Source organism: Panthera leo, chromosome A1 (assembly GCF_018350215.1).
Source record: "Panthera leo isolate Ple1 chromosome A1, P.leo_Ple1_pat1.1, whole genome shotgun sequence".
Lineage (NCBI taxonomy): Eukaryota > Metazoa > Chordata > Mammalia > Carnivora > Felidae > Panthera > Panthera leo.
The window spans coordinates 9693165-9718201 of NC_056679.1; the positions used below are offsets into that span (position 1 = coordinate 9693165).

The following is a 25037-nucleotide window of genomic DNA, read 5'->3' on the forward strand; positions in this document are numbered from 1 at the left end:
CAAGAGTGCAAAGGAGGTGCAATTAAACTCCATTCCTTGGGATGCCAATGATAAGAAATATTAGGTTATCTCTGGGGTATAGTCTTTTAAAGTTAGCTCTTCACTCAGAAATCTGGCCAATAATTATCACAGAAAATACGACAGTCCAGCAATATTTCTCCCACTTGTAATGCAGCATACACTAGAATGCATCCAAAGGGAACTTTATGAAGTTTTTATAATCAAATACTGGGACCCCACAATTAACACTCATACATACTACTCCAGGTAGGCTGGATAAGTCGTAGTCTGTATAGAGGTTTACCATATAATCTTTAGTATGAAATTAACTGTATTGTCCCAAACCAACAGATAGCTCACAAATGCAAAAAGGTCTCATCACATTCACAGAATTAGAATCCTAGAGGTATAAGGTACTTTTGAAAACCTGATTTTTTTCTTTTAAAGAAACCGGAATTAAGGCTTAAAATGATTTGTCAAAGGTACAAAAAATGAGCCTTCAATCCTAGAATCTGTAGCACAGTTGGGACTAGAACCTCTAGAGGAGCCACCTGCCCATAAATGTTATTGAAACAGGCAAAACACGGGTCCAGACCAGTGCACTCTCTCCACAAAGTTTCACCGACTACTACCTAGCTTATACCTTCCCTGTATGCTTAGATACTCTCTAGTAACAACACACCTTCATAAATTCTTTCTGAACTAAATATACAAGGGTTAAAAAAAATCTTAATTCGTTTAGTTAACATACAGTGTTATATTAGTTTCCAGTGTACAATATGTGGTTTTAACAATTCTATAGATTACTCTGCTCATCGTGGGAAGTGTATTTCTTAATCTGCTTCACTTATTTCATCCATCCCCCCACCCACCGCCCCTCTGGTAACCATCTGTTTGTTCTCTATAGTTAAGGGTCTGTTTTGGGGTTTGTCTCTTTTTCTTTGTTCATCTGTTTTCTTTCTTAAATTTCACGTGAATAAAATCATATGGTATCTATCTTTCTCTGACAGACTTATTTCACTAGGCATTATACAAAGATGGTTTTTTTATTAAAAAATTTTTTTCCAATGTTTTATTTATTTTTGAGAGCGAGAGACAGAGTGTGAGCGGGGGAGGAGCAGAGAGAGAGAGGGAGACACAGAATCCGAAGCAGGCTCCAGGCTCCGAGCTGTCAGCACAGAGCCCGATGCGGGGCTCAAACCCACAAACTGTGAGATCATGACCCGAGCCGAAGTCTGACGCCCAATCGACAAGCCACCCAGGCGCCCCACAAAGATGGTTTTCCACAAAAATTGGTACAAGATGCGCTGGTTTCTGTAATGGAAATTATGGATTAATTCTGATCCATCTATAACTTATTATCTGTGCTTATTGCAAAACACCTAAAAGACAACTGGAATAATCCAACTAGTATAAGCAAGTACGACAGACTTGATATGAACCTCATTATTCTACAATTGTGTCTGATGGTGTAAAGCATGTAGGTGAACAAGAAGTGGACCAGTGAGAGGATCTACATTTTGATACTAGTCCTGCTCCTAGATGGCTATAGAACCTGAATGACTTCTTTACACTTTCTTGGCTTCGGTGCTCTTATCTGTAAAACGATTAGAAAATGTTTTGGGTCGAACGGAGTTCTCCAAAAAGATGCTGCGATCCTAAGCCTCAGTACCTGTGAATGTGACCTTATATGGAAATAGGCTCTCAGCAGATAATAAAGTTAAGATGAGGTCACAAAGGTGGGCCCTACACCAATATGACCGTGTCCAAGTAAAAAGGGGGAAGTTTGGACATAGAGACAGAAATACCAGGAGAATGCCACGTGAACATGGAGACAGAGATCGGGGCACTATGTCTATAAGCCAAGGACCACTGAAGTCTGCAAGGAAACCATCAGGAGCTAGGAAGAGACACGGAACAGATTCTTCCTCACAATGAACCATCCACACCGACACACTGGTTTTAGACATCCGGCCTCCAGCACTGTGACACAATATGAACGATGAATTTCTCTTAAGCCACCAATTTGCGGTATCGTATTCGAGCAGCCCTCACAAACTAAGACGTGAGAGAGAACTTGTCAGTATTTTATAGGGCCTAAAATTGAAGAATTCTATGAAAGACAAGTGTTCAGAAAAAATTCTTGTATTCAGTAGTCTGCAGTATACCACCAGTCTTTCAATGGAAAATGCAAAACGGATCCTCTACAATGCTATGCAAGGGATGACAAACTTTTCCTGCAGGAACAGACAGTAAACATTTTAGGCTTTGTGGGCCACGTAAGGTCTCTGTCATATTGTTATTTTTTAACAACTCTTTAAAAACGTAAAATTCCTTCTTAGGCGAAGGGATGTACAAAAACAGGGCTCAGGCTAAACTGGACCCACAGTTCGCTGAACCCCGATGTAGAGGGCTAACACAACCTTAGGCTCCTTTTCTTCAGAATTCCAAGCCCAAGGGAAACCATTTCAAACTTTTTTTTTTTCACAAGTAGGTGAAAGATATTTTACACCAGACCAGGCATGCTTCCAATATCCTTAGGGCTAGCTGTCCCTTCTTGACTACTGTTACTATTGTAACTATTAGAGTAGTCCAAAGGATAGCAACTTTTTCCATTTTTCCTTTGGTTACTCCCAATAAGGGGCATGCACACACAAATTACTAATGACTGTCAGTGACAGATTCTCAGAAGGATTAGTACCCCCATTCTATTTCCAGGGCCACTCCCCAAAGATACCCCAAGGATATGTGGCTTTCATAGCTCACAAAATGACTGACATCTAGGGGTTTAAATAGTTAAGGTGCTTTTCATAGCCATCAGGTATTGTGGATCTGATAGCGGCAGGGCTAAGTATACAGAAAGTAGGGCAATGGCCAGAGACTTAACATTCCGAAATGATGTCACGAGTCTATTACTGTTGCTTTTCCTTCCCTTTATTATTATTTTTAATGTTTATTCATTTTTGAGACATGGAGACAGAGCATGAGTGGGGAGGGGCAGAGAGAGAGAGGGAGTCACTGAATCTGAAGCAGGCTCCAGGTTCTGAGCTGTCAGCACAGAGCCGGATGCAGGGCTCAAACCCACGGACTGTGAGATTATGACCTAAGCCAAAGGACGACACTTAACTGACTGAGCCACCCAGGCACCCCATTCCTTCTCTTTCTTAAAAATTTTTTTGAGAGACAGCGAGTGAGAGAGAGAGAACTCATGAGCAGGGGAGGGGCAGAGAGAGAGAGAGAGAGACAGAGAGAGAGAGGGAGAGACACCATGGAGCCCAATGCAGGGCTCAATACCACGAACCACGAGATCATGACCTGAACTGAAATCAAGAGTTGGACCCTCAATCGACTGAGCCACCCATGCACCCCTCCTCTTTTTCTAAATTGGGCCACTGCTGTTTTCTCACTAGATGGTTTATGTCAAGTGAATAACCTAGTACCTAGCATAAAATAGCCACTCCATAAATGTTAAGGCTCTCTCTCCTCCTTCAACTGGGCTATTCAAGTGTTTCTTCTACAAAGTGAAGACTAAAAACAACATGGATGACTTTCCTGCTGTTTAGGGAAAATAACTAAAGCCTGTTAAGAGAACATATCTGAAAATATAAAGACTGAAGGTAAAAGAGCCAGCTACGTGGAGCGGATGTGTGTTGGATAGGGTCGGATAGGGTAGGGTGAAGGAGGGTAAAGAAATAAAAGGAAAAAGGATTATAGCCATGGTGGTAGGATAAAGAATAAGAAGATACTTCTAATCTATTCTATTTCAAACACTAGATCATAACTTAATTTGGAAAAGTTTCCTACAATTCATACCTGATTTCTGTTCCTGTAACAAAAATTTTTGGCTTTGAAAAAATATCAATTATTAAACATCAGGTGTAAGGGTAGAAATGGCCCCTGTATTAGATTGCATGGGCTGCCATAGCATACGACTACAGACATGAGTGGCTAATACAATAGAAATTTATTTCTGAAGGTTACAAGTCCAAGATCAAGGTGTCAGCAGGTTTGGTTTCTTCGGAGGCCTTTCTCCTTGGGGTGTAGATGGTCACTTTCTCACTGGATCCTCATGTGGTCTTCCCTCTGCACATGAGCAGGTCTGTATTCTAATCTCCTTTCCTTATAAAAACACCTGTCATAATGGATTAGGGCTCATCCTGAAGATTTCATTTTAACTTAATGACCTTTTAAGACCTGCCCTCCAAATATAGTCACATTCTGAGGTACTGGGAATTAAAGCTTCGATATATGAATTTGGGAGGGGACACAATTCAGCCCGTAACAGGCCCAAAACTTGTCAGCACTGTAGTTTGCATTAATAGTAGTGACTGCATCTGTGTTTACCTAAATGTCACATCTGCAAATGAAAGAATACCACATGGTGATCTGAATTCATTAAAAGGAATCTCTCCCTTTTATCTATACAAGCCCAAATCTATGAGTTGTATACATGATTGACTTGATAAATTGCCAGGGCTGGCCCAGGTCTGTAGACAGACCACAAGGAACACCTCTGAGAGATCCCTTTCCTAATCTTAGCTTCTTCGCTGGCTTGCCACAAAACCTAAAATTCTTTTATTCTATTCCTTCACTGGCATTTTATTTCCTCTGAAAATGTAATTTCTGGAGGAGTAATACATTAAGTGATCATCAGACATTAACACCTTAGGGTAGAACAGCTAAGATCACAGTGTTATGATAAATAACTAATTCCATCAGATGGAATGTTCTTTATTATTCCTCTAACATTGGAATGTTAATGACCATCTCCCTTAATAATAAGTTTTAAGATAAAAAGACAAATGACATGCATAAAAACATCTCCTAATAAAGAAACTTGAGAAGAATAAGGGGAAGGTGGTGAAATTAACATTTTTGAGTCTCTGTTCTGTATCATGCACTCTGCTAAGTGCTTAATTTTTATTATTATTTTTCTTTTTTTTGTGAGAGCTTAAGTCAGGGAGGGCCAGAGAGAGAGAGAGAGAGGTAACAGAGGATCCAAAGCGGGCTCTGCGCTGACAGCAGTGAGCCTGATGAGGGGCTCGAACTCAGAATCTGTGAGATCATGACCTGAGCCAAAGTCGGACACTCAACTGACTAAGCCACCTAGGCATCCCAAATTTTCATTATTTTTTAAATCGAGGTATAACTGGCATATAACACTTCCTAGCTTCAGGTGTACAACATAATAATTTAGTATTTATATACAATGGGAAATGATCACCACAGTAAGTTTATTTAAAAAACATTTTTTAAAATTAAATTCAAGTTGGGGTGCCTGGGTGGCTCAGTCGGTTGAGCAACCGACTTTGGCTCAGGTCATGGCCTCGCGGTCTCTGAGTTTGAGCCCCGCGTCGGGCTCTGTGCTGACCGCTCAGAGCCTGGAGCCTGCTTTGGATTCTGTGTCTCCCTCTCACTCTGCCCCTCCCCAACTCATGCTCTGTCTCTGTCTCAGAAATAAACATTAAAAAAATTTTTTTAATTAAATTCAAGTTAATGTATAGTGTAGTACTGGTTTCCAGAGAATTTAGTGATTCATCACATATAACACCCAGTGCTCATCCCAACAAGTGCCCTTCTTCATGCCTATCACCCATTCAGCCCATCCCCCTACCCACCTCCCCTCCAGCAACCTTCAGTTTGTTCTTTACATTTAAGAGTCTCTTATGGTTTGCCTTTCTTTTTTAATGTTTTATTTATTTATTTTTGGGAGGGTGAGAGTGTGGGCGAGCAGGGCAGGATCACAGAGGGAGGGAGAGAGAGAATCCAAAGCAGGCTCTGCAATGTCAGCACAGAGCCTAATGTGGGGCTTGATCTCACAAACTGTGAGATCATGACCTAAGCAGAAATCAAGAGTCAGACACGTGGGGCGCCTGGGTGGCTCAGTCAGTTGATCATCTGACTCCTGATCTCTGCTCAGGTCATGATCACACGGTTCATGAGTCCAAGCCCTGCATCAAGCCCTGCGTCAGGATTCTCTCTCCCTCTCTCTGCTCCACTTGTGCTCTCTAAGTAAATAAACATTAAAAAAAAAAAAAAAAAAGAGAGAGGTGCTTAACTGAGCCACCCAGGTGCCCCCTTCTGTTTTGATCTTATTTTTGATTGCTGAGTCATATTCCATTGTATATACACACACATCTTTATCCGTTCATCAGTTGACCCACAGTAAGTTTAATTACCATCTGTCACCAAAGAAAATTTTTTCTTGTGAAACTTTAGCAACTTTCAAATATGCAAAATGATATTATTGACTATAGTCACCATACTGTATGTTACAACCCATGACTTACTTATAACTGGAAATTTGCACCTTTTTTTTTTTTTAACGTTTTATTTATTTTTGAGACAGGGAGAGACAGAGCATGAACAGGGGAGGGTCATAGAGAGGGAGACACAGAATCTGAAACAGGCTCCAGGCTCTGAGCTGTCAGCACAGAGCCCGACGCGGGGCTCGAACTCACGGACTATGAGATCATGACCTGAGCCGAAGTCGGCCGCTTAACCGACTGAGCCACCCAGGCACCCCAGAAGTTTGCACCTTTTGATCCCTTTCATACCCATTTTGCCCACCCCCCAAAACCCATCCTCTCTGGCAACCCACAATCTGTTGTCTCCACCTATGAGTTTTCTTTTGGTTTTTTTAAGGTTCTAAATATAAGTGAAATCATAGGATATTTGTCTTTCTCTGATTTATTTTACTTTGCATAATTCCCTCAAGGCCCATCCATGTTGTCCCAAATGGCAGGATTTCCTTCATTTTGATGACCAATCAGTATTCCATTGTGTGTGTGTGTGTATCACACTTGTTTCCATATCTTGGCTATTGTAAATACTTTGCAATGCTGTTGCAGTGAGCATAGGGATGCATCTATCTTTTCAAATTATGGTTTTCATATTCTTCATATAAACACCCTGAAGTGAAATTACTGGATATATAATAGTTCTATTTTTAACTTTCTGAGGAACCTCCATACTGTTTTCCACAGTGGCTGCAACAATTTACATTCCCACCAACAATGCACATGGGTTCCTTTTTCTCTATAACCTTGACAACATTTGGTATCTTGTCTTTTTGATAACAGCCATTCTAACAGGTGTTAGGTGACACCTCATTGTGGTTTTGATTTGTGTTTATTTGATGATGAGTAATTTTGAGCATCTTTTCATGTGCCTGTTGGTCATCTGTATGTCTTCTTTGGAAAACTGTCTCTTCAGGTTCTCTGCTCACTTTTTAATTGGATTGCTTGTTTTTCTGCTATTGAGTTGTATGAATTCTTTATAATACTAACCCCTTATCAAATATATGATTTGCAAATATTTTTTCCCGTTCAGTAGGTTGCCTTTTCATTTCATTGACGATCTCCTTTGCTATGCAGAAGTTTTTTAGTCTGATGTAGTCCCACTTGTTTACTTTTGCTTTTGTTGCCTTTGCCTTTGTGGGTCAATTCCAAAAAAAATCATCGTTAAAACTGATGTTGGGGAGCTTATCATCTATAGTTTCTTCTAGGAGTTTTATGGTTTCAGGTCTTACATTCAAGTACGTCATCCATGAAGAGTTAATTTTTGTTTATGGTATAAGACAGTACCCTATTTTCATTCTTTTGCATGTGATATCCAGTTCTCCCAGCATCATTTATTGAAGCGACTGTCCATTCCTCACTGTTTATTCTTGGCTCCTTTGCTGTAAACAAATTGACCATATGGCCTTTATTGTGGTGAGATATGTCCCCTCTATACCCAATTTGTTGGGAGTTTTTATCATAAAGTGATGTTAAATTTTGTCAAATGCTTTTTCTGCACCTACTGAGGTGGTTAGATTATTTTTACTCTTCATTTTGTTAATGTGGTGTATGTTGATTGATTTGCAATCATCAGATATTCAACCATCTTTACATCATTGGAATAAATCCCACTTGATTATGATATTTGATCCTTTTAAGGTATGTTGAATCCAGTTTACCAATACTGTGTTTAGGGTTGTTGCATTTATGTTCATCAGGGATATTGGCCTATAGTATTTTTTCCATGGTATCTTCTCTGGTTTTGGTATCAGGGTAATGCTGGCCTTATAAAATGAGTTGGTAAGTGTCCCCTCCTCTTCCATTTTTTGGAAGACTTTGATAGAGAATGGCATTAAATCTCTGAAAAACAAAAATCTCCTGGGCACCATGGTGGCTCAGTCAGTTAAGCGTCCAACTCTTGATCTCAGCTCGGTTCTTGATCTCAGGGTTGTGAGTTCATGCCCAGCGTGGAGCCTACTTAAACAGAGAAAAAAAGAAGAAAGAAAAAAAAAAAAACACTTTTTTTCAATGTCTGGTAGAATTCGCTAGTGAAGCTGCTTGGTCCTGGACTTTTTGCTGGGAGTTTTTTGATTACTGACTTAATTTCCTTGCTAGTAACTGGTCTATTCAGATTTTCTATTTCTTCATGATTCAGTCTTAGAAGATTGTATGCTTCTAGAAATTTATCCATTTCTTCTAGGTTGTCCAATTTGCTGGCATACGATCATTCATAGTAGTCCCTTATGAGCCTTTGTATTTCTTTGGTAGCAGTTGTAACTTCTCCTTTTTCACTTCTGATTTTATTTTAGCCCTCTCTCATTTTCTTAGTCTAAAAGTCTGTCAATTCTGTTTATGTTTTGAAAAGATATCAAAAGATAGCTTTTCTTTTTCTGATAGAAACGTAACTACCCCAGCTTTCTTCTGGCTGCTATTTGTATGAAACATGTTTTTCCATCCCTTCACTTTCAGTCTGTATGTTCTTGCAGGTGAAGCCTCTTGCAGGTAGTATATAGGAGGGTCTTGTTTTTCTTACCCATTCAGCTACTCTGTGTCTTTTGATTGGTGAATGTAGTATATTTACATACAATTATTGGTAAGTGTGTATTTATTGCCATTTGTTGTTTTCTGTTTCATAGCTCCTCTCTGTTCCTTTATTATTCTCTTACTCTCTTCCCTTGTGGTTTGATGACTTTCTGTAGTGTTATGCTTAGATTCCTTTCTTGTTATCTTTTATATAACTTCTACAAGTTTGTTCTGTGGTTATGAGATTTACACTTATATATGTTATACCTAACAGTCTAAGTTGATAGCAAGTTTAAACACATCCTAAAACTACATTTTTATTCCTCTGCCTATGTTTTATTTGATGTCACATTTTATATCTTTTAATTGTGTATTCCTTAACTATTAAATTTGTTACTTTTTACTACTTGTCTTTTAGCCTTCATACTAGCTTTCTAAGTAATTAATCCACTACCTTTACTACATATTTACCTTTACCAGTGAGATTTTTTACTTTTATATGTTTTCTTAGTGCCCTTTCTTTTCAGCTTGAAGAAATTCCTTTAACACTTTTTGTAAAGCCAGTTTAACGATGAATTCCTTCAGTATTTCCTTGTCTGGAAAACTCTTTATCCCCTCCTTAATTCTGAATGATAACCTTGCTGGGTAAAGCATTCTTGGTTGGAAGTTTTTTTTCATTCGGTACTTTGATTATATCATGCCACTCCCTTGGCCTGCAAAGTTTTGGCCAAAAAAACCCTGCTGATAGTTGCATAGGGGTTCCCTCGTCCGTAATATGTTGTTTTTCTCTTGCTGCTTTTAAGATTCTCTTTAACTTTTGACATTTTAATTATCATTTGTCTTGGTGTAGAACTCTTTGGGGTCATCTTATTTGGAACTTTCTGGGCTTCCTGGATCTGAGTGTCTTTTCCACAGCCAGGCAATCAAGGGGCGTCCTCTATGTGGACCATGCACCTGCCAGCTTTAAAAAGGCAGCCGGAGAGCACAGGGGTAGGGCACGCCTGCCAGCTTTAGCAATGTAGCGGGGGAGCACGTGGACTGGGTATGCTTGCCAGCTTTAGTGGGGCAGAAGGGTGCCGTGACTGTTTCGTGCCTGCTGGTGCCAGCAAGGTAGGAGAGCACAAAAATGGCACCTGCCAGTGCCTCTGTCCCCAGAGGAAGCTGCGACAAGTCCCTACTCCTCTGGCAGATGCTTCAAGATTAGCAAACGAAGCTCCTTCATATCAAGTCTAGGTGCTTTTCAAACCGCTGCTTTTGTGCCGGGCCATGGGGTGAGTGACTCTGCATACAAGACCCTTAAGAAAGGATCTCAGTTCCTAGCAGCCTTTTGGTTCTCCTAGACACGTAAGCCTCGCTGGTTTTAAACGCCAGTTGTTTTAAAGGTGTGTCTCTTCGACGCGGATCACAAGAGTTGGGGGGACTAACGTGAGGCAGGAATCCCTTGCTCCCCAGGGAGAAGTGCCGTATTTGTGGGCTCTCTTCCGGCTGTGGGCTGCTGTGCTGGAGATGGGGTGTTCAGCGAGACTACACCTCTGCCTCTCCTACCGGTCTCTATGTGGCCCTTTTATCCTTTGCTGTAGAGGTGCCGTCTCTGGAACTGTTCCACATGTAGCTGTAGATCTGGTGTGTCTGTGGGAGGACAAGAGTTTAGGACCTTCCTACGCTGCCATCTTGAACTGCTTTTGCTCAGTACTTTAGAAAGCGAATCATTCAATCCTGAAAATTAAGTCTGTAGAGTAGTAGTACCCTCATTTTACAGACGAGGAGTCAGGCTCAGATAAATTAACATCACAGAGTTTGCTGGTTGGTAAGGAGAGACTGAAACCCATGTTTTGCTCTGTGGCTTGCTCGTCTGGTGCCTGTGGTCAAACTACTGGTGCTGAGCTTTAGTTTTCTCATTTTGAAAATGAAGATAATAATGATATTTACTTTTTGTAGCACTGTTGTGAAGTTTACATGAGAATCAGCACACACAACAGTGTGGCAGAATGCAAGAGAACCGATAGCAAACCACTTGTGAGACCAGCTTTAAGAAGCCTTGTAGCCTTCTGCTTTTGCCCTCTTGGAATACTCTGCTGCCATGGTAGGAAGCCCAAGGGAGATGACGAATGAAGAGACCCTGCTCGGAGACAGAGAGAGATGCCCAGCTGGCAGGAAGCACCCTGGCCGCAGATATGTCAGCGCAGCCGTCTTAGACCCTTCTGCCCCGGGCCAGCTGCCAGCTAACCGCAGCTGTGTGAGTGGATCCAGGTGAGACCGGCAGAAAAACTGTACAGTTACATACAGAATTGTGAGAAATAAACATTTTTTAAAGCCACAAAATTGTGGAGCAGTTTGCTGTATAACAAACGACCATTAGACTAAAACATGTTAGTTTACTACTCCAAGTTCAAAGTAGAAGAATGAGACAAGAACTTCATAATCCACACCCTAAAGGTTTCACACCCCCAAATTTCCAAGTTTGAAAAACTGATTTTCCTAGGCAAACCGTAAGACACTCTTGACTACAGAGAACAAACTAAGGGTTGCTGGAGGGGAGCTGTTGGGGGCTGGTGATGGGCATCAAGGAGGGCACCTGTGATGAGGGTGCTGTATGTAAGTGATGAATCACTGAGCTCTACATCTGAGAAACACTACACTATAGGTTAACTTGAATTTAATAAAATCTTAGAAGAAAAAAAAGAGAAAAACTGATTTTTCTAAAGGCAGAAAATGTAGAGTCTTAGAACTTGTATCTCCCAACCTGCAGGCTCTGTTTGTCTGATGTGATCAACACTCTTGATAAGCCCTGAGGAAGAACGATTATTTAGTTTAAACCAGGCTGAAGTGAGGTAAGGAGTTCTAAAGTACAAGTGATCTAACTGACCCTAACTCATTCATTTCCCTTGTCTTCGAGAGGCACACCGTCAGTCTCTCATCTACATTCTCCCCCGTGGCACGTGATCAGGAATGTCCTCAGTTTATCAGACTACGTTTCAAGGTTATCCTTCCAATTATGACATGTAAACATTCTCATTTCTGCCTACTTATTGATTATTCCCAAATCTGTATCTACAGCCCAGATGTCTCTCTTGAGATCAAGACTCACATCTCTTAACTGCCTGATGGAATAATCTCACGGAGGGACCCCAGAGTCAGTTTGAAACTGAACTAATCATTTGCTCCTCTCTTTCTCTTCTCCCTCTATTGTGAATACCTTTCTCTCCTTCTATACTACCAGACGAAGTCTTTTTTTTTATTATAATTTTTTTTGACATTTATTTATTTTTGAGAAACAGAGAGAGACAGAGCATGATCGGGGAGGGGCAGAGAGAGAGGGAGACACAGAATCTGGAAGCGGGCTCCAGGCTCCGAGCTGTCAGCACCAAGCCCGACGCGGGGCTCGAACTCACGAATCGCAAGATCATGACCTAGGCCGAAGTCGGACGCTTAACCAACCGAGCCACCCAGGTGCCCCACTACCAGATGAAGTCTTATTTGGACATCGTTTCTTCTGAGAGATCTTTTAAAAATCTCTGGGCTAGGTTAGGTGCTAAGCCTTTCTTGAAATTTCAGCACTTATTTTGGCTATATTTGCATTATGTACAACTGTACATATTATTAAAATCGTAGACTTTGTATACCTTATTACAATTGTACTTATTTTGCTATTCACTCAATAAATACAACACGTAAACTGGCATATGATGCAGTAAAGAAAAATAAAGTAGCATAAAGGGCTGCATCTACCTAGTGAAAGGGGTGTCCTTTTCCATTTGCATAAAGAGAAAAAGCTTTAAACAATGGCAATAAACTGCTCTCCAACAGGGGTGTGTGTGTGCACGTGTGTAGAGAAGGAATCTGTAGGCACGTATTGATTTTGAGCCTAGTGAGAAGGGAAGCCACTGGAATGTTTTGAGCAAAGAAATGACATGCCCTTACTGATGTTTTTAGTGATACACTGGTTGGCAGATGGAGAATAAACCGTGGGGAGGGAAGGAAGTAGGGAGAAGAGGAGACTATTGCTATAATCCAATGGTCCTCAACTGGAGGCAATTTTGCTCCCAAGGGGACATTTTAGCAATGTCTGGTGACATTTTTGGTGGTCACAACTGTGAGAGGCACTTGCTACTTGTGTCTAGTGGGTAAAGGCTAGTGATACCACGAAGTATCCTACAATGCATGGGTCAGCCCATCCCCCCAAAAAGAACTACTGGCTGCAAATGTCAATAGGGCTGAGTTTGAGAAACTGTTCTAATCTGTCATAGAATGGTGGCATGGATTAAGATGGTCGTGGTGACAGTTCAAGATGTGCTTAGTTCTGGATAGATTTTAAAAGGAGAGGGGCCACCTGGGTGGCTCAGCTGGTTAACGGTCTGACTCTTGGTTTCGACTCAGGTCATGATCTCACGGTTTGTGAGATCGAGCCCCGCGTTGGGTTCTGTGCAGTGTAGAGCCTGCTTGGGATTCTCTGTCCCTCTCCCACTCATGCTGCTCTCTCTCTCTCAGAATAAATAAATAAACTTAAAAAAAAAAAAAAAAAGGTAGAGCTGACTGGGGATACCTGAGTGGCTCAGTTGGTTAAGCAACAGACTCTTCATTTCAGCTCAGGTTATGATCTCAGGGTTCATGAGTTCAAGCCCCACATCAGGCTCTGTACTCCCTCTCTCTCTGCCTCTCCCCCACTCTCGTGGGCGTGCGCTCTCTCTCAAAAAAGAATAAATACATTTAAAAAAAAAGTAGAGCTGACTGTATGTGTTGTGGGATTAAATGTATAGTATGAGGGAAAAAGAGGCAGAGAGGATACCAAGCTTTCTCACTTGAGCAACTGTAAGAATGAAGTGCCTAGTATTGAGAGGAGGAAGAATGTGGAAGCAGTGAGTAGGGAGGAGGTGCTCTGTTTTGTTTGCAGGTGAGAAGTGACTGATGAGACTCAAGCAATTCAGTTTTAGACATATTAAATGTTGAACTTTGTCTATCTACCTGGCGTCAAGTGAACGTATCAAGTAGGCAGATCGATACGTGAGCCTGAAGCTCTGGGCAGAGGCTGGGGCTGGAGACAGGCACTTGGGAGTTTCAGCATCTATACAGTACTAACAGCTACAGGACAGGAGAAGACTAGTTAGGGAGGGAATGAAAACTGAGACAAGATCTGGGTTCCGAGGCATTTCAATGCTTAAAGGGGAGGGAAATCGGCATCAACTACTAAAAAGGCAAAGGAGAAGGACTGAGGTAAGAGAACCGAGAGTCAGTGAGAACGAGGAGCTGTGTCAAACGCTGCTGAGAGGGAAAGGGAAAGTGAGGGCTGAGAAATGACCACAAGATCTGGCAACACGGATGTCGATGCTGATGTGGAAATGAACAGTGCCGGTGGGAGGCAGGAATGAAAGCCTGACTGGCCTGGATGCCAAAGAGTTCATAGCAGAGGAAGGTAGAGACAGTGGCTGTAAGCAGTGATACACTCTCTTGCGGTCTTTGTAAAGCTGAGTAAAAAAACAGGTAATATCCGGAGGAGGATTTTTTCCCTCCCAACTTATGGTACATGTTCGAACCTTCAGAAAACTTGACAGTATGACAAAACTGCTTATATCTACAACAGACTCAACATTTAACACTATCATGTGTTTTCCTATTTGTACACATGTACACACACACACACACACACACACACCCTCCCGAACACTGAAGGTAACTTCATCTCTAAATATACTTCAGATACATCTCCTAAAAAAAAAAAAGGCAATTCTCCGACACAAACGTAATAACCATTAACAACACATCTAGGAAAATAAAATGTACACTCCCAAATACAGCTTGTTGCTAGGCATATTAAAATCCCCCCCAAATAGGTTTTGCAGCAGTTTTTCTCAAACCAGGATTATTTTTTTTAATTTTTTTTAAATTTTTTTTAATGTTTATTTATTTTTGAGACAGAGAGAGACAGAGCATGAACGGGGGAGGGTCAGAGAGAGAGGGAGACACAGAATCTGAGACAGGCTCTAGGCTCTGAGCGGTCAGCACAGAGCCCGACGCGGGGCTCGAACTCACATACTGCGAGATCGTGACCTGAGCCGGAGTCGGATGCTTGACCGACCGAGCCACCCAGGCGCCCCTCAAACCAGGATTTAATCAAAGTCTACGCATTACATTTGGTTATCATGTTCCTTTGGTGTCTCTTAATGAGTTTTTGAAAAGACCTGTCTTACAGAATGGACCTGACTGATTCCTGGTGAAGCCACTTAACTTGTTCTTCTGTCCTGGAAGGGAAGAGTTTGTAAAAAGTAGTAAATATATTCATTATTCTTGGCATAATATCCTAAAATTAACACTTCCCAAGTTTCTGTATCTCTCTGCCCTTTCATTTTACAAAAATTCTCAATTTATTCCAGGATTTTTTTTTCCATTTAACTGCCTCCTGTAAGCTCTAAAGACTCAACTGAGCAACTTACAGGGTTTATACATTCCATAGTCAGAAAAAATAGACTACAGCCTCTCACTATAAGAATCATGGGGATCTCATCCTAAAGCTAATCAGTACTGACACCAAACATTTTATTGGTTAAGCACAACAAACTATATTTGGAAAGTAAAATGAATTCTCTGAAATTTCTTTCCTGATTAGCAAAATAGTGCCTCCTAATAATTGAGGGTGAAAGCTGCTGTGAAATATGCCCACGTGACCAGAAATTACAACAGCCAAAAGAGTGCACAGTCTGGTGCTGGTATGCTCTATACACCATTCTATGTAGTAAAGAACTTAAATACAGGTGCAAGATTTGATTAAACTTGTATTTGGCCTTCTATAACTGGTCAGTCAGGCATAAATGCTTTACACAACTTAATGGACGTTCTTCAAGCAAGTTAAAATGCAAACTGACCCAACAATGTTTAGGACTAGAATTCTAAAGAACATTTAGGCATTATCAATTTGTCATAAAACATTTTCTGCCACAATCTTAAAACTGTCTTTTCCACAGTGTTAGAAAGCATTAGAAACAGAATGATTTTATACAAATGATTAAACAGTATACAGATTTTATACTGTTTGATCCAATAAATGTTTCATGTTCCCCCTTACATTGCTATTTATTTTTTGCTATGTTACAAAACCTGCATTTAGCATGGCATATGAAATATCATAAAATAAATGAATTCATCTCATTTACGAGTTCATAAGAGTTCATCGCACATGGTGAAATAAATGACTAAAATAAAATGGTTAATGATTTTTTCCCAAAGATTTCATGGGGCTCGAACTCACAACTCTGTGATCAAGAGTCACAAGCTCTACCGACAGAGGCAGCCAGGAGCCCCAGAACGGTTAATGATTTTTAACCATTTCCTTGCACTTACTTGGATTGGACTTCTTTAGTGCTTTGCATTAGAATTTTAATCAAACCACTGATGCTTATTTTAAGTGATATTTTTCAACCCTTTTGGGCCTATGGTTTATTTCAGCGAGGTAAATGACCTTCACTAGCCACCTAGTCCCACCTCATTCTGATTACTACTGCAAAAAACCCCTTACTTCAATAAATTAGAAGCTAGGGACCAGACTTCATGAAGCACCTCCCAGAAGTAAATTAATTCATGTTAAAATAAAAATTGTAGCTATTATCACCTGTAATTATAAGTCTGCCTGTAGGTCATCTCAACTTTCAGACTGTCTGGAAGATCATAAAAACCACTGGTAGTCCCTGATCACGTTATGTAAACTTCTCATTTAGATGGAGCTAGATGAGGAGGAGGGGCCAGCAGCAGAAAATTATCCTCTCAACCTATTCTCCAGCTAGGAAACTATGTTACTCAATCATTTGATCCAAATGAAGCAAAGTGAAGTAACAAAATCAAACTAACACGTTATATAACTGTGGCAGCCAGCTTCAAGATGGCCTCTAGCGAGCCCTGCCTCTAAGTATTCACACCCTCGTGTGGGTCCCTCCCACAGTAGATCAGGGTGGGTCTGTGCCGGAGAGTGATGGCATCATTTTTTTTTTTTTTTTTTTTTGAGAGAGAGCATGCACGGGATGGGGGTGGGGATGGGGGTGGGGGTGGGGGTGAGAAGAAGGGAGAGAATCTTAAGCAGGTTCCATGCTCAGCCTGACACAGGGCTGAATCTTATAACCATGAGATCATGACCTGAGCCAAAATCAAGAGTTCAACACTTAAATGACTGAGTCACCCAGGTGCCCCAAATGGTATATTACTTCTAAAGCCAGGTTATAAAAGACACTATGGTTTCCGCCTCTCTTTCAGATCACCTACTCTGGTGGAAAGCCAGCTGTCATGTCAAGGGACATGCATGCAGCTTTCAGATGACTGCAATCACATGAGACTCTGAATTGGAACCAACCAGCTAAAATACTTCCAGATTCCTACCCATCAGAAACTGTGTTTAATAATAAATATCTATGGTTTAAGCCTTTGGGGGTACTTTCTTGCACAGCAAAATGTAACTATACAATGATATATACTAATTTAACTGGTTGAAGTTATAGCTATATAACATCCCACTTAAGTATTAAAAATCACAGCGTCCTGATGCAATGCAAGGTATTAAAAGAAATCCACTAACAAATACCTATCGAGTACCACTGACGACAAGAAAGCTTTGTCACACTGCACATGAGACTTCCTTAGAGTAATATTCATGGCTGATCTCCACTTTCTCACTAACTCCTCCCTGGGGTAGGAAGGAGTAACCAGTCTGATAAATTTGAGAGAAAAAAATTCTGGGCTCAGCCACTTCCTTTTTTCTTTTCTATTTGGGATTTGTCTAACTGAAGACAGCCATTTATTCTGGGCTGTTCTCTATCACACAGTAAATGTACTGGGACAAACTCCATTCTTGTAGACAGAGAAAGGTGAGGCTGAAATCAGCCTAATTCTGGAGTGCAATACTAGGAAGTTCCTTGTTGCTGCAAACCTCAGCCACGTTTCCAAAACAACTTTTTGGGTAAACTTGTATTTGAATCTTCATCTGTGTGATTTCTACATCTTACTTCTTACCGCGATTCAAACTCCAGCAAGGAAAAAAAGGGTGTCCTTACTTATCAATCTCTAAACTAAATACACAGCACTATAATGGGTATTTCGTGTCCATATGGACTGTATCGTATATTTGGGATGTAAACTAAGATAACCTGAAGGATTAAATAATAATTACCTGTCAAATGTAAACTATAAGAAGCACATAGTTATTAATAAATAAGTGAGAAATTATGATCACTGGTAAGCATCAGAAAATCTGAAGAAGAAAGGCAAAAACACAGATGCCCAGACCCCATGCCAAACCCACAGAATTGGGAATAGGACCCAAGCAATTGCGTTTTTAGTAAGTTCCCAATATAATGCTGATTCATACCAATTTAGGAACCCGAGCTATACACAAGGAGTGCAATGACTCTGGAGAAAAAGAGACTGCTGTGAGCTATCAAAGGAAAGATTATAGCAAACAGAACTTTAAGCAAATTGTAAATGACATGCAGGGTTTAGATGAGATGGTATATAACGGACGGAAACCAGAATGTGCTGAGGGCCTGTTAACTGCCAGGCACTGTTCTACGCATCACCTCATTTAAGATAATTTCATTGCATACACGGAAAAACCGAGGCTCAGACAGATGAAATCATTTCCCTCAGGTCACAAAACTAGTTAAACGACACAGTGGGATTAGTAGACATTTTCATCATATGGATGAAATTGAGCCTCAGGGAGGTTAAGTATTTTGTTGGAAGAAACAAAATTGGAAAGTGGAAGAACTGTGATTAATAAGTGGACAAGGTGAAATCAGGTCTGTGAATCTAAAGCCTGTTTCTTTTTTTCTTTTTAGTAAGATGGAAAGGAGAGAATCTCCTTTGCTTAAAAAGAACACAAGAACAGAAAAGCAATAGTAAACTTAGAAATCAAATTAGACCATCAAAAAAATAGTCTACACTTAAACTTATGATGTGGTCATACAACCACACATTAAAGACCACCAATGATATAAAAATCAGTTTTAAAAAGATTTTTTTTAAAAAAAGACATTCTTGGAGTTTTTTTTTTAATTTTTTAAATGTTTATTTTGAGAGACAGACAGTGCAAGTGGGGGAGGGACAGAGAAAGAGGAGAGAGACAATCCCAGGCAGGGTCCACACTGCCAGCACCGAGCCCGACATGGGGCTCAAACTCACGCAACCATGAGATCATGACCCGAGCTGAGATCAAGAGTTGGACATTTAAGCGACTGAGCCATCCAGGCACCCCTTAAAAAAAAAGATTAAAAGAAAAAAAATCAAAGGCAGTTTTGTCTTAATTGATTAGTTTACTAAATAATTACCAACTGCAATTAGCAATCAGAATCCAATTATTAGACTGAACTGATGATTCAGCAACTAGTTGGAAAGCACCAACCTAGTCAAAACAGTCAAATTAATTTTACAGTTAGTCTTAACTTATAAGCATAATGTTTAAGGCCAGAGTAATTTCATTTATAACTGAAAAAAAATTTTTAATGTTTATTTTTTGGAGAGAGTGTGCACACACATGCGTGAGTAAGGGAGGGGCAGAAAGGGAGGAAGAGAATCCTAAAAACATTTTTTTTTTAATGTTTATTTATTTTGAGGGAGAGAGAGAGAGAGAGACAGAACACGAGCAGAGGAGGGGCAGAAAGAGAGGAAGATACAGAATCTGAAGAAGGCTCCAGGCTCTGAGCTGTCAGCACAGAGCCCGATGCGGGGCTGGAACTCATGAACTGCGAGACTATGACCTGAGCCGAAGTCGGATGCTTAACCAACTGAGCCATCCAGGTGCCCCAAAGAGAGGGAGAGAGTCTTAAGCAGACTCCACACTCAGTAGAGAGCCCAACGTGGGGCTCAATCTCACAACTGTGAGATATGACTTGACCCAAAATCCAGAGTCGGATGCTTAACTGACTGAGCCACCCAGGCACCCCATAACTGAAATTTTTAAAGACTGCTTTATGACAATATTTTATAAGACTTCGTGATAAATATTACTATCTTAAGGACTTAAAAAAAATGTTACTTGAGAGAGAGAATGTGCAGCCATATGCAAGAGCAGGGAGGGGTAGAGAGAGAGAGAGAGAGAGAGAGAGAATCCCAAACAGGCTCCACACAGTCAGCACAGAGCCTGACTTGGGGCTCTCTATCCCATGAACTGTGAGATCATGACCAGAGGGCAGATCATGACCAGAGCTGAAATCAAGAGTTGGATGCCCAACCAACTGACCCACCCAGCACCCCTTAAGGACTTTCTAAAGAGTGAAGCTAAACACTTACTTATCTCTATTCTCCATGTTATAGGCACCTCAACTGTTTTTCCATCTTCAAGACCAAAGGCAAAATTCAACTTTGTGAGACCCTTCCTGTAATTAAAATTAACTAGTTTCTTTCCGTTGTTGCTACGGAATATTGCTTGCACATCTCTATTTAGCATTTATTTCATTTTGCCTTTGTATGAAAACTATCCATTTACAAATGCTTCTACTTTTATTGGGAAAAAGATTATGCATTAAGCACCTTCGTATTCATCCACCATTTAGCACAGTGCTTTGCATACTCAATAAAAGTGTGTTGACAAATAAGTTAATATTGTTCTCACATCTTCCAAAAACCTGAACTAACAAGGATAAGAACGTGGGGAAATATACTGTGGAAAACACTACATTTTAAGAGTAGGTTTTGTCAGCCCTGTGAACTAGGAACCATGATGATCATTCATTGATTAGCAAATATGTACTATGTACTAGGCAATGTATATATAACCTCGAATAAGACAGACGTAGTCCTTGCCCTCACAAGTTAGTAGACACTTAACATATACATAGGTTGTGAAGAAAACTAACAGCAGGTGGTAATAAGGAATTAGAGTAGGGAAGGCAGGTAGAGGGCTGCTCATAGGGTGGACAGCTTGACAAGTGAAACTGAGGCTGACACTTGAAGGATGAGTCACATACGCAAGGAGAAGGGGAACAGCTAGGAGAATTAAGGCCCTGAAGCAGGGGTGGCGGCCACATGCTACAATGCTAGCTTCAGGGGAATCCAATTACCACAGCATATTCTCTACCCTTCTATTTATCAGTTCTTTTGCAATTGTTTCTATCACTTCTCTTTTTCTGCTGGTTCAGATATTCCTGGCAAAATTTTACAAATGGCATGAACTCGGGGGGATGTAAGGCTGTTTCCAAATAATCCTAATTTCCCTCTAATCTTACGACTAATAAATTCATCTCCAAGAGACATCTGTGCCCCAATTAGGAAAAGAGTGTTTTCTAAATCATCTTTAATTTTTTTATTTGGGAGTCCTCCTGATTGCTAATCAACATGTGTAATGACTTCAATAATTATAGAATGTTCTTTTGTTTTCAGAAAAATGACCTGCTGCTTTCCGAACTGTAAATTGCTCTAGAACCTACGTAGAGGAAACCTACCTAAAGCGGTCCCTAACCACGGGGCATTCTCAGATCTACTGCTACAGCTACCTGTGAAATGGGAGCATGTGATGTACTGGAAAAAGCCCTGCATTAGAAATTAGAGGACATAGGTTCTAGTCCCAGGTCTGCCACTTTGTTATGCAAATTTGGGTCAGTTGTTCACTTCTAGGTTTAGTTTTATCATTGGTAAAGTGGGAATATATAGGACACCTGGTGGCTCAGTCGGTTAAGCGTCAGACTTCGGCTCAGGTCGTGCTCTTGTGGTTCCAGAGTTCGAGCCCCGCATCACACTCTATGCTGAGAGCCTGGAGCCTACTTCAGATTCTATGTCTCCCTCTCTCTCTGCCTCTCTCTCTCTCTCTCTCTCTTTCTCTCTGATAAGCATTAAAAAAAATTATAAAGTGAGAATACATAAAAGTTGCAACTTATACAAAGTCAACTCCATGTGCTTGGCAAAAAGTTTAAAAGAAAAATATCAATTTAAATAGTACTCAGTGAGTATATGCCTAGAGGTAAGCATGAGCTGGAAAGCCCAAATATGTTGTTCCATCAATTAGTCTCAGTTAAGAGCCTTTCACTGAAAATCTTGCTGTGCTGTATGATTTTAGTGTTTAAAGATTTATATACTTATTTATATACGCATACATACACATACATATATATGTGTATACACACACACACACACACACTTACATACTTCTTTGCCTAAAACAAGGTCCCTGCATATCCATTTGCTTCATCCACAGCTCAAAAAAAAAAAAAAAAGAACAGTCATTCAGGTGATGTGATTTAGTTCATATGTTTACTTTAGAACCAAACAGGGTACAGACTCCACTACATGACTATACTATACTGCCATAGAGAGCACATAAGTCAAAGTGGATGGAACCCTGGCAATATACTGTTGAGACCCTGATCCATCAATTTCTTTGTTACTGGTTGCCAAATAACATAGTTTACCAACTATGTCACTATCCCAATAGACCTGTGCCACTATTTAGGGAAAAGATATATTCACATCTGTGGAAACCGATGAATGTACAAAGTTATTCATTGCACAATGCTTTTACTAAAGACCAGGAAAAAAACCTAAATGTCCAAAAGGAAAGGGCCGATTAAGTGATACATCATACAGTGGAATATCATGCTGCCATAAAAATGAATAAGGAACCACTTTAGATAATGACATAGAACAGTTTCTAAGATAAATGAAAAAAACAGGGTACATACACCGTGCATAGTACCATTTACATACAAAAGGGGGGGAATATATGTAGTATTTATTTGCTTATATACATGTGAAAGTTTTTTAGAAAAAAATATAAGAAACTGGTAGCATTGGTTGCTTCCTAGGGAAGAAACTGGGACAGGAGTATAAGGAAGACTTTTCATTGCATATTCTTTTTTACCTTTTTAAATGTGAACCATGTGAATCTACTACCTAATCCAAAAGAAAATACAAAATTTAGATCAGCACCAAAGTAGTTTGAGATGAAAAAGGATCATACTCTTAATGTTAAACATTTGCAAAAAGCAGGCATAGTAGGTAGAATATTGGAACTGTAAGTGACCATCTATTCTAAACTCACTTTATAGATCTGGAAACCGAGGCCTTGAGAATTAAGCGACTTATGTGAGGTCACAAAACAAAAGAGTGAGGATTAGAAATCAGATGTTCCAAGATCTACTCTACAACTCTTCTGTATCATACCGTCTTCTCGTTTTGTGTGGGCAAAATGGAAACAAGTCTAGACTACATAAAGGGTCGCCATGTTCTGTCTAAAATTCAGAGGCTAAAGTACAAAATAACTTCAACTCCTCAGACTACTCATTTTTAGTGTGGCCTTGATGTGGTGACACTTACAAATAGGCCGTGCATATCCTCATCACTGCACATATTACAGTATGATAAATGTACTGTCTTTATCCTATCTCAATTGAATCCACTGAGGGCAAGAACTACAGTGTCTTCCTTTAATTTTCTACATTTGCAAACGCATAGCACAAGTATAACTGCCAAAAAGAGTAATATAGGTTTACATTCCCTATCCAAAACCCAGTGTCTGGATATATTTTAGAAATAACAATTCCTTGAAATTTAAAAATGTTACAGGATACACATAACACTTCCCACACCAGTGGTCAAGGGGAGCACCCCACAGTCAAACATATAACCTATTTCCTCAGCAAAACATATGGGGTAAAAACTATGTATCACTTTTCATTAGCTTGGGTGATATTTTGTTACCAAATTAATTTTCTCTCCAAGTTTAGTAAGTTTTTGGTTTGTGCAGCCTCCTGAATGTTGGAATTAAATAGATTATAGACTGCACTCACAAAGGTGCTGCTAAAAAAACAGGGTTAGTTCCTTCAACTCTCATCTTTTTGATGAGATCAGAACGACCAATCACAGCAGGCAGCTTTTACATCCCAGGTTTGGGCTAAAGACTTGGCTCCTGATTAAGGAATCCAATCCAGCAGAGGGGACAAAACCTGATGCTATGAAAAGAAAACATTTAAAAGAGAAGAAAGAAAATCCTAATTGTACATTATATTCCTATTTGGGCTGTTCACTAATAAAAGCTTCCTTTAATCACAGTGTGTTAGTTTTTAAATGGAAACACGTTAAATACAATTTCTGTCCCACATTGCTGACGAGGAGATTGCTTTCTACTGAAAGGTAACTGTACTCTTTCTGGGACCAGTGTACATAGAAAGAGGCATTCCAAACACATTCGCAAGGAAAAAGCATGAATGTATTCAATTTTTTCAACCTGGGACTGCTACCGTAATACAACTGAAAGGAGAGTTTCTTCTAGTCAACCTCTCCTAATTGTCCTTATTAGCATCACTCCTTTTAGAAAGTCTTGCCGAACTTTTCCTACCTTTTACAAGGGGGAAAAATTCTGGAGTCAAATCTGTATATCTAAAATCCTCTTTTCTTTCCACAACCCAAGCCCTACATCCATTTTGTTTCTGTCACTATTACATATTTTTTCCTGGCAAAAAATCAAATTTGCACTGCAAGACTATAAATCAACTTCACAAACAACGTTTCATTGATATAATTCAGTTTGGCAATGTTGATTTTTCCATCTTAAAACTGTAGCTACAATTTTAACTGAATCAATTATTTTGTTCAACGTACGAAGTTAACAATTCGGCAAGCATTATTTCCAAAAAAAAAAAAAAAAAAAAAAAATCCTGTATTCTATCCTGAAAATGGAAATAGCAATGGTGAACAAGAAAAACGCTCCGAGTTTGTCTATTATTTCAAGAAGGAAATGCTATGTTCTATTTTCATAATTCATTTAAAAAAGAGAAAACTAGTTAGATCTTACAACAAATATACCAGCATATTAATAATCGAGGACAACAAGAAAGGTAAGCAAAAATTAACCAGCCTAGTTTTCAGCCTGGAGGAAAAACAAACTCCCTACTGGATTTCTTGGCCATATGCATTCATAAGTACGGACAACTAAAATCCTTTCTACTGAAGAATTTCTTGGTATAAGGGACTTGTTTCCTCTATACCGCCCTATCAAAATTACCAGCATTATTCTAGAATATAGTTATTTAGTTTGAAACCACTAAAAACATCCCCCCGCCCCCCAGCCCAAAATGCTAACGGTGGTTACTCTGTCACGACAGGGTCACAAAATCCAAACTGTTACTCTAGGTTATAGAACCAGTCGACCAAAAGGACTTCTAGAATATGCTGCCCCAAGATTCAGAATGCAACTCAGAAATAGCACACGCGGTCACGATGTCCCTTAAGCCACATGACCTTCCTACGAAAGCAGAGCCTTAAACTTAT

At 40.0% G+C, this 25037-nt stretch overlaps 2 long non-coding RNA genes across 3 annotated transcripts in view; one reads left to right on the forward strand and one right to left on the reverse strand.

The window, feature by feature from the left end:
- Positions 1-25037, reverse strand: part of LOC122223938 — a 106052-nt gene that overhangs the window by 80361 nt on the left and 654 nt on the right. The window lies entirely within an intron of this gene.
- On the forward strand, positions 1766-17203 carry LOC122223887. Of its 2 annotated transcripts, XR_006204563.1 has the most exons (3): positions 1766-2284; positions 10743-11054; positions 17040-17203. It is a non-coding gene; the product is annotated as an uncharacterized LOC122223887 (long non-coding RNA). The 2 variants fall into 2 exon arrangements; XR_006204573.1 differs by lacking the exon at positions 10743-11054.